The sequence below is a fragment of the Cervus elaphus genome, chromosome X, assembly GCF_910594005.1.
Source record: "Cervus elaphus chromosome X, mCerEla1.1, whole genome shotgun sequence".
In the NCBI taxonomy this organism is placed as follows: Eukaryota; Metazoa; Chordata; class Mammalia; order Artiodactyla; family Cervidae; genus Cervus; species Cervus elaphus.
This window is the reverse complement of record NC_057848.1, coordinates 67,654,432-67,660,557: the sequence shown is the minus strand read 5'-3', so window position 1 is coordinate 67,660,557 and position 6,126 is coordinate 67,654,432. Positions and strand designations below refer to the sequence as shown.

Here is a 6,126-nt window from a genome sequence, read left to right as displayed (position 1 = left end):
GACGGCTTAAATGCCAGGGCCATTCTTTTTATGAATGAATGTTGCAAATAAGTCTATAGTTTATTTACCTGTGTATCAGACTGGAGATCCCCATATTATTTTACAAATCTCTTTCCCTTTCCATAAATTGATTTCTTTTCGACTTGCTTTTGGTTAAACATTAGCTGCATGTTCTTTTTAAAATGGCTTTATGTTTTAGTGATTTAGATATTTTGCCCTGAATTCATTTCAACTTTTCCTCATCCACTGAAGTCTAATACACTTCCTGAATAATTTAGTGGTTGCCCAAGAGTCTGCAATATAAATTTGCTACAGATCCAATTCACCTTTCAAATAACACTATAGCATTCCATGGATAAAGAAGGTAACATAACAGATGTAACATTTTTCATTCCTGTCCCTTCTAACATTGCTGTCATTCATTTCACTGATCTGTAAGCTATAAGCACCTAATATATTGTTAGCATTATTTCTTTGAACAGTTATATAGAAGATCAATGAAGAAGAAGTAAAATGTTTTGTTTTATCTTCATATATGCTTTCTCTGATGGTTGCTTTCCTTCAGTTCAGCTCAGTTCAGTTCAGTTGCTTAGTTGTGTCCGATTCTTTGCCACATCATGGACTGTAGCACGCCAGGCACCCTGTCCATCATCAATTCCTGGAGTTTAACCAAACTCATGTCCATTGAGTCGGTGACGCCACCCAAACATCTCATCCTCTGTCGTCCCCTTCTCCTCCTGCCTTCAATCATTCCCAGCATCAGGGTCTTTTCCAATTAGTCACGTCTTCCCATCAGGTGGCCAAAGTACTGGAGATTCACTTTCAACATCAGTCCTTTCAATGAACACTCAGGACTGATATCCTTTAGAATGGACTGGTTGGATCTCCTTGCAGTCCAAGGGACTCTGAAGAGTCTTCTCCAACACCACAGTTCAAAAGCATCAATTCTTCAGCACTCAGCTTTCTTTATAGTCCAACTCTCACATCCATACATGACTACTGGAAAAACCACAGCCTTGACTAGAGTTTATGATCTGAGCAACAGTCAGCTCCTGTTTTTTTTTTTTTTTGCTGACTGTATAGACCTTCTCCATCTTTGGCTGCAAGGAATATAATCAATCTGATTTTAGTGTTGGACATCTGGTGATGTCTAAGTGTAGAGTCTTCTCTTGTGTTGTTGCAAGAGGGTGTTTGCTATGACCAGTGTGTTCTTTTGGCAAAACTCTATTAGCCTTTGTCCTGCTTCATTCTGTACTGCAAGGTCAAATTTTCCTGTTACTCCAGGTGTTTCTCACTTCCTACTTTTGCATTCCAGTCCGCTATAATAAAAAGACATCTTTTTTGGGTGTTAGTTCTAAAAGGTCTTGTAAGACTTCATAGAACCATTCAACTTCAGCTTCTTGTGCATTAATGTTTGGGGCATAGACTTGGATTACTGTGATACTGAACAATTTGCCTTGGAAATGAACAGAGATCATTCTGTCGTTTCTGAGATTGCATCCAAGGACTGCATTTCAGACTCTTTTGTTGACTATGATGGCTACTCCATTTCTTACATAGAGCTAAACTTATGACCCACATCGTCTTTCTTCTCCTTGAAGAACTTTTAACATTACTAGCAGAGCAAACCTGTTGGAGATAAATTCCTTCTCTTTTAATGAATCAGACTATATTTCCTCTTCACTTTTAAAGAATTATTTTGCAGGATTTGGAATACTAGGTTGGTATCCATTTTCTTTAAACATTTTAATATTTCCCTCTACTCTCTCTTTGTTTGTGTGTATTTTTATGAGAACTCCTCTGTATAATCTTGTTCTTGTTCCTCAATAGGTTAGGCTTTTTTCCCTTTGACTTCTTTCAAGTTTTTCCTTAATGCTAGGTTTTCTTAAGTTTTAATATTGTATTCTTTTTTATAGTGTTTTCTTATTGGAATATAATTGCTTTCCAATGTTGTGTTAGTTTCTGCTGCACAACAATGTGACTCAGCCATATGTATACCTGTGGTATGCTTCTAAATACATAGACAAATATATGTACATATATAAGCATATAAAATCTATATGTATGCAATTTTGGACTTTATCCTTCTTGGTGTTCTCTGAGCTTTTTTGTGTGTGGTTTAGTGTCTGTCATTAATTTTGGAAAGTTCTCAGCCAATATCACTTCAATTATTTCTTCTACTCCATTCTCTACTTTACTTCTAATATTCTGATTATGTGTATGTTATATTTTTTGAAATTATCCCAGAGCTCTTGGATGTTATGTTATGTTTCTTTTTTCTATGCATTTCAATTTAGAAATTTCTTGTATTGATGCTTCTTTAAGCTTACTCATTTTTTCCTTGGCTCTGTTCAGTTTATTTATGTGTTCAACAATGATATTATTCATTTCTATTACAGTATGATGGATTTCTGTCTTTTTCTTTTAACATATTCTTAGCATTTCCATCTTTCTACTAGCATTGCTTATCTGTTCCTGCACATTGTCCACTTTTTCTATTAGAGCTGTTAACATTTTAATTAAAGTTATTTTAAATTCCCTGTCTGATAATTCCAAAATCTGTATCATACCTGAATCTTATTGTGATGATTTGTTAGTCTCATTAGACTGTGTTTTTGTCTTGCCTTTTAGGGTGCTTTGTAATGTTTTGTTGAAATGTAGATGATATATCAGGTAATATGGAATATGTTAATTAGAGTTCTTCAGGTAGACAGACCAAAACATTCATTCAGGTTTTCCCATAAGATGTTATGGACTATATATATTATATTACATATATTTCATGAACCTTGAAAGAAGTAACTGATAAGTTGAGCTTCATTAAAGTGAAAAACTTCTGTTCTATAAAATACAATGTCCAGACCATGAGAAGACAAGCCACAGACTGGGAGAAAATATTTGCAAAAGCCACATTTGATAAAGGACTGTTATCTAAAACATACAGAGAATCCTTAATACTCAAAAATTTTAAAAAAGTCTTGTTACAAAATGAATCAAAGATCTTAACAGACACTTTGTTGAAGAAGATATATAGAAGGGGAAAAAATACAAAAAGATACTCCACATCAGGGAATATGTCATCAGAGAAATGCAAAATAACACAACAGTGAGATATCATTACACACCTATCAGAATGATCAAAATCCAAAACACTGACAATATCAAAGGGTGTGAAGTAAGGATGTAAAACAATAAGCACTCTTTTTTAAATTAATTAATTTATTTTAATTGAAGGCTAATTACTTTACAATATTGTGGTGGTTTTTGCAATACATTGACATGTATCAGCACGGGTGTACCTTTGTCCCTGTCCCAAACCCCCTCCCACCGACCTCCCCATCCCATTCCTCTGGGTTGTCCCAGTGCACCAGCTGTGAGTGCCCTGCTTCATACATCGAACTTCGACTGGTCATCTATTTCAAGTATGGTAAAATAATGTTTCAATGCTATTCTCTCAAATCATCCCACCCTCAACTTCTCCCAGAGTCCAAAAGTCTTATTCACTACAGGTGAAAATGCAACACAATACAGCCACCTTAGAAGACAGTCTTGTGTTTCTTACAAAACCAAGCATAGGTTTTACAGTCAAGCAATTGTGCTCATTGGTATTTATCCAAAGAAGTTGAAAACTTAAGCCCATAAAAAATAATTTATATACAAATATTTGTGAAAGACTTATTCATAATTGTGAAAAATTGGAGGCAACAAAGAGGTCCTTCAGTAGGTGAAAGGATAAACTGTGGTACATTCAGATAATGAAATATTAATCAGTCCTAAAAAGTAATGAGCAATGAAGCCATGAAAGACATGGGGAAATCTTAAATGCATATTACTAGGTGAAACAAACCAATGTGAAAAGGCTATCTACTGTATGATTCCAACCAGAGAGCATTATGATAAAGGCAAAAGTCTAAAGAGTGAAAGATCAGTGGTGACAGAGGGGTGGGGAGGGATGAATAGGCAGAACACAGAAAATTTTTAGATCAATGACTATAATGATGTATACTTATCATTATACAGGAGGCCAAATCCATAGACTATGCAATACCAAAAGTGAACCCTAATGTAGATTAAGGAATTCAGGTGAACATGATCTACCAATGCAGATTCATCAATTAGAACAAATGTACCACACTTGTAGAGGGTGTTGAGAATCATTTCAGTTCCATTGCCTTGTCGTATCTGACTCTTTGTCACCCCATGGACTGTAGCACACCAAGGTTCCCTGTCCATCACCAACTGCCAGAGTTTACTTAGATTCATGTCCATACAGTCAGTGATGCCATCCAACCACCTCACACTCTACTGTCACCTTCTCCTTCTGCCTTCAATGGTTCAAATGAATATTTAGGACTGATTTCCTTTAGGATAGACAGGTTGGATCTCCTTGCTGTCCAAGGGACTCTCAAAAGTCTTTTCCAACACCACAGTTCAAAAGCATCAATTCTTAGGTGCTCGGTTTTCTTTATAGTCCAACACTCACATCCATACATGACTACTGGAAAAACCATAGCTTTGACTAAATGGACTTTTATTGGCAAAGGAATGTCTGCTTTTCAATATGCTGTCTAGGTTGGTCATAACTTTTCTTCCAAGGAGCAAGCCTCTTTTAATTTCATGGCTACAGTCACCATCTTCAGTGATTTTGGAGCCCAAAAACGTGAAGTCTATCACTGTTTCCATTGTTTGCCCATTTCTTTCCCATGAGGTATTGGGACCAGATGCCATGATCTTAGTTTTCTGAATGTTGAGCTTTTTTTTTTTCTTTTCTTAAATGTATTTATTTTTAATTGAGGGATAATTGTTTTACAATATTGTGTTGGTTTCTGCCAGACATAAGCATGAATCAGCCACAGATATACACATGTCCCCTTGCTCTTGATCCTGTCTCCCCTGCACTTTTCTTTTTTTTTTCTTTTTTATTAGTTGGAGGCTAATTACTTCACAACATTTCAGTGGGTTTTGTCATACGTTGATATGAATCAGCCATAGATTTACACGTATTCCCCATCCCGATCCCCCCTCCCACCTCCCTCTCCACCCGATTCCTCTGGGTCTTCCCAGTGCACCAGGCCCGAGCACTTGTCTCATGCATCCCACCTGGGCTGGTGATCAGTTTCACCATAGATAATATACATGCTATTCTTTCAAAACATCCCACCCTCACCTTCTCCCACAGAGTTCAAAAGTCTGTTCTGTACTTTTGTGTCTCTTTTTCTGTTTTGCATATAGGGTTATCGTTGCCATCTTTCTAAATTCCATATATATGTGTTAGTGTGCTGTAATGTTCTTTATCTTTCTGGCTTACTTCACTCTGTATAATGGGCTCCAGTTTCATCCATCTCATTAGAACTGATTCAAATGAATTCTTTTTAACGGCTGAGTAATATTCCATGGTGTATACGCACCACAGCTTCCTTATCCATTCATCTGCTGATAGGCATCTAGGTTGCTTCCATGTCCTGGCTATTATAAACAGTGCTGTGATGAACATTGGGGTGCACGTGTCTCTTTCAGATCTGGTTTCCTCAGTGTGTATGCCCAGGAGTGGGATTGCTGGGTCATATGGCAGTTCTATTTCCAGTTTTTAAAGAAATCTCCACACTGTTTTCCACAGTGGCTGTACTAGTTTGCATTCCCACCAACAGTGTAAGAGGGTTCCCTTTTCTCCACACCCTCTCCAGTATTTATTGCTTGTAGACTTTTGGATAGCATTGGCTTCCTACTTTTGCATTCCAGTCCCGTATAATGAAAAGGACATCTTTCTTGGGTGTTATAGAATGTCTTGTATGTCTTCAGTGAACCATTCAACTTCAACTTCTTCAGCATTACTGGTCAGGACATAGACTTGGATAACTGTGATATTGAGTGGTTTGCACTGGAAAGAGATCATTCTGTCGTTTTTGAGATTGCATCCAAGTACTGCATTTCCGACACTTTTGTTGACTATGGTTGCTACTCTATTTCTTCTAAGGGATTCTTGTCCACAGTAGTAGATATAATGGTCATCTGAGTTAAATTCACCCATTCCATTCCATTTTAGTTTGTTGATTCCTAAAATGTTGATGTTCACTCTTGCCACCTCCTGTTTGACCACATCCAGTTTGCCTTGATTCATGGAACTAA

General features: G+C 36.9%; 1 long non-coding RNA gene across 1 annotated transcript; it reads left to right on the top strand.

Moving 5' to 3' along the window:
- The first annotated feature begins 1,249 nt into the window (after nucleotides 1-1,249).
- Nucleotides 1,250-5,907, top strand: LOC122690106. Its single transcript, XR_006339975.1, has 3 exons — nucleotides 1,250-1,284; nucleotides 2,298-2,306; nucleotides 5,713-5,907. It is a non-coding gene; the product is annotated as an uncharacterized LOC122690106 (long non-coding RNA).
- The last annotated feature ends 219 nt before the right edge of the window (nucleotides 5,908-6,126 follow it).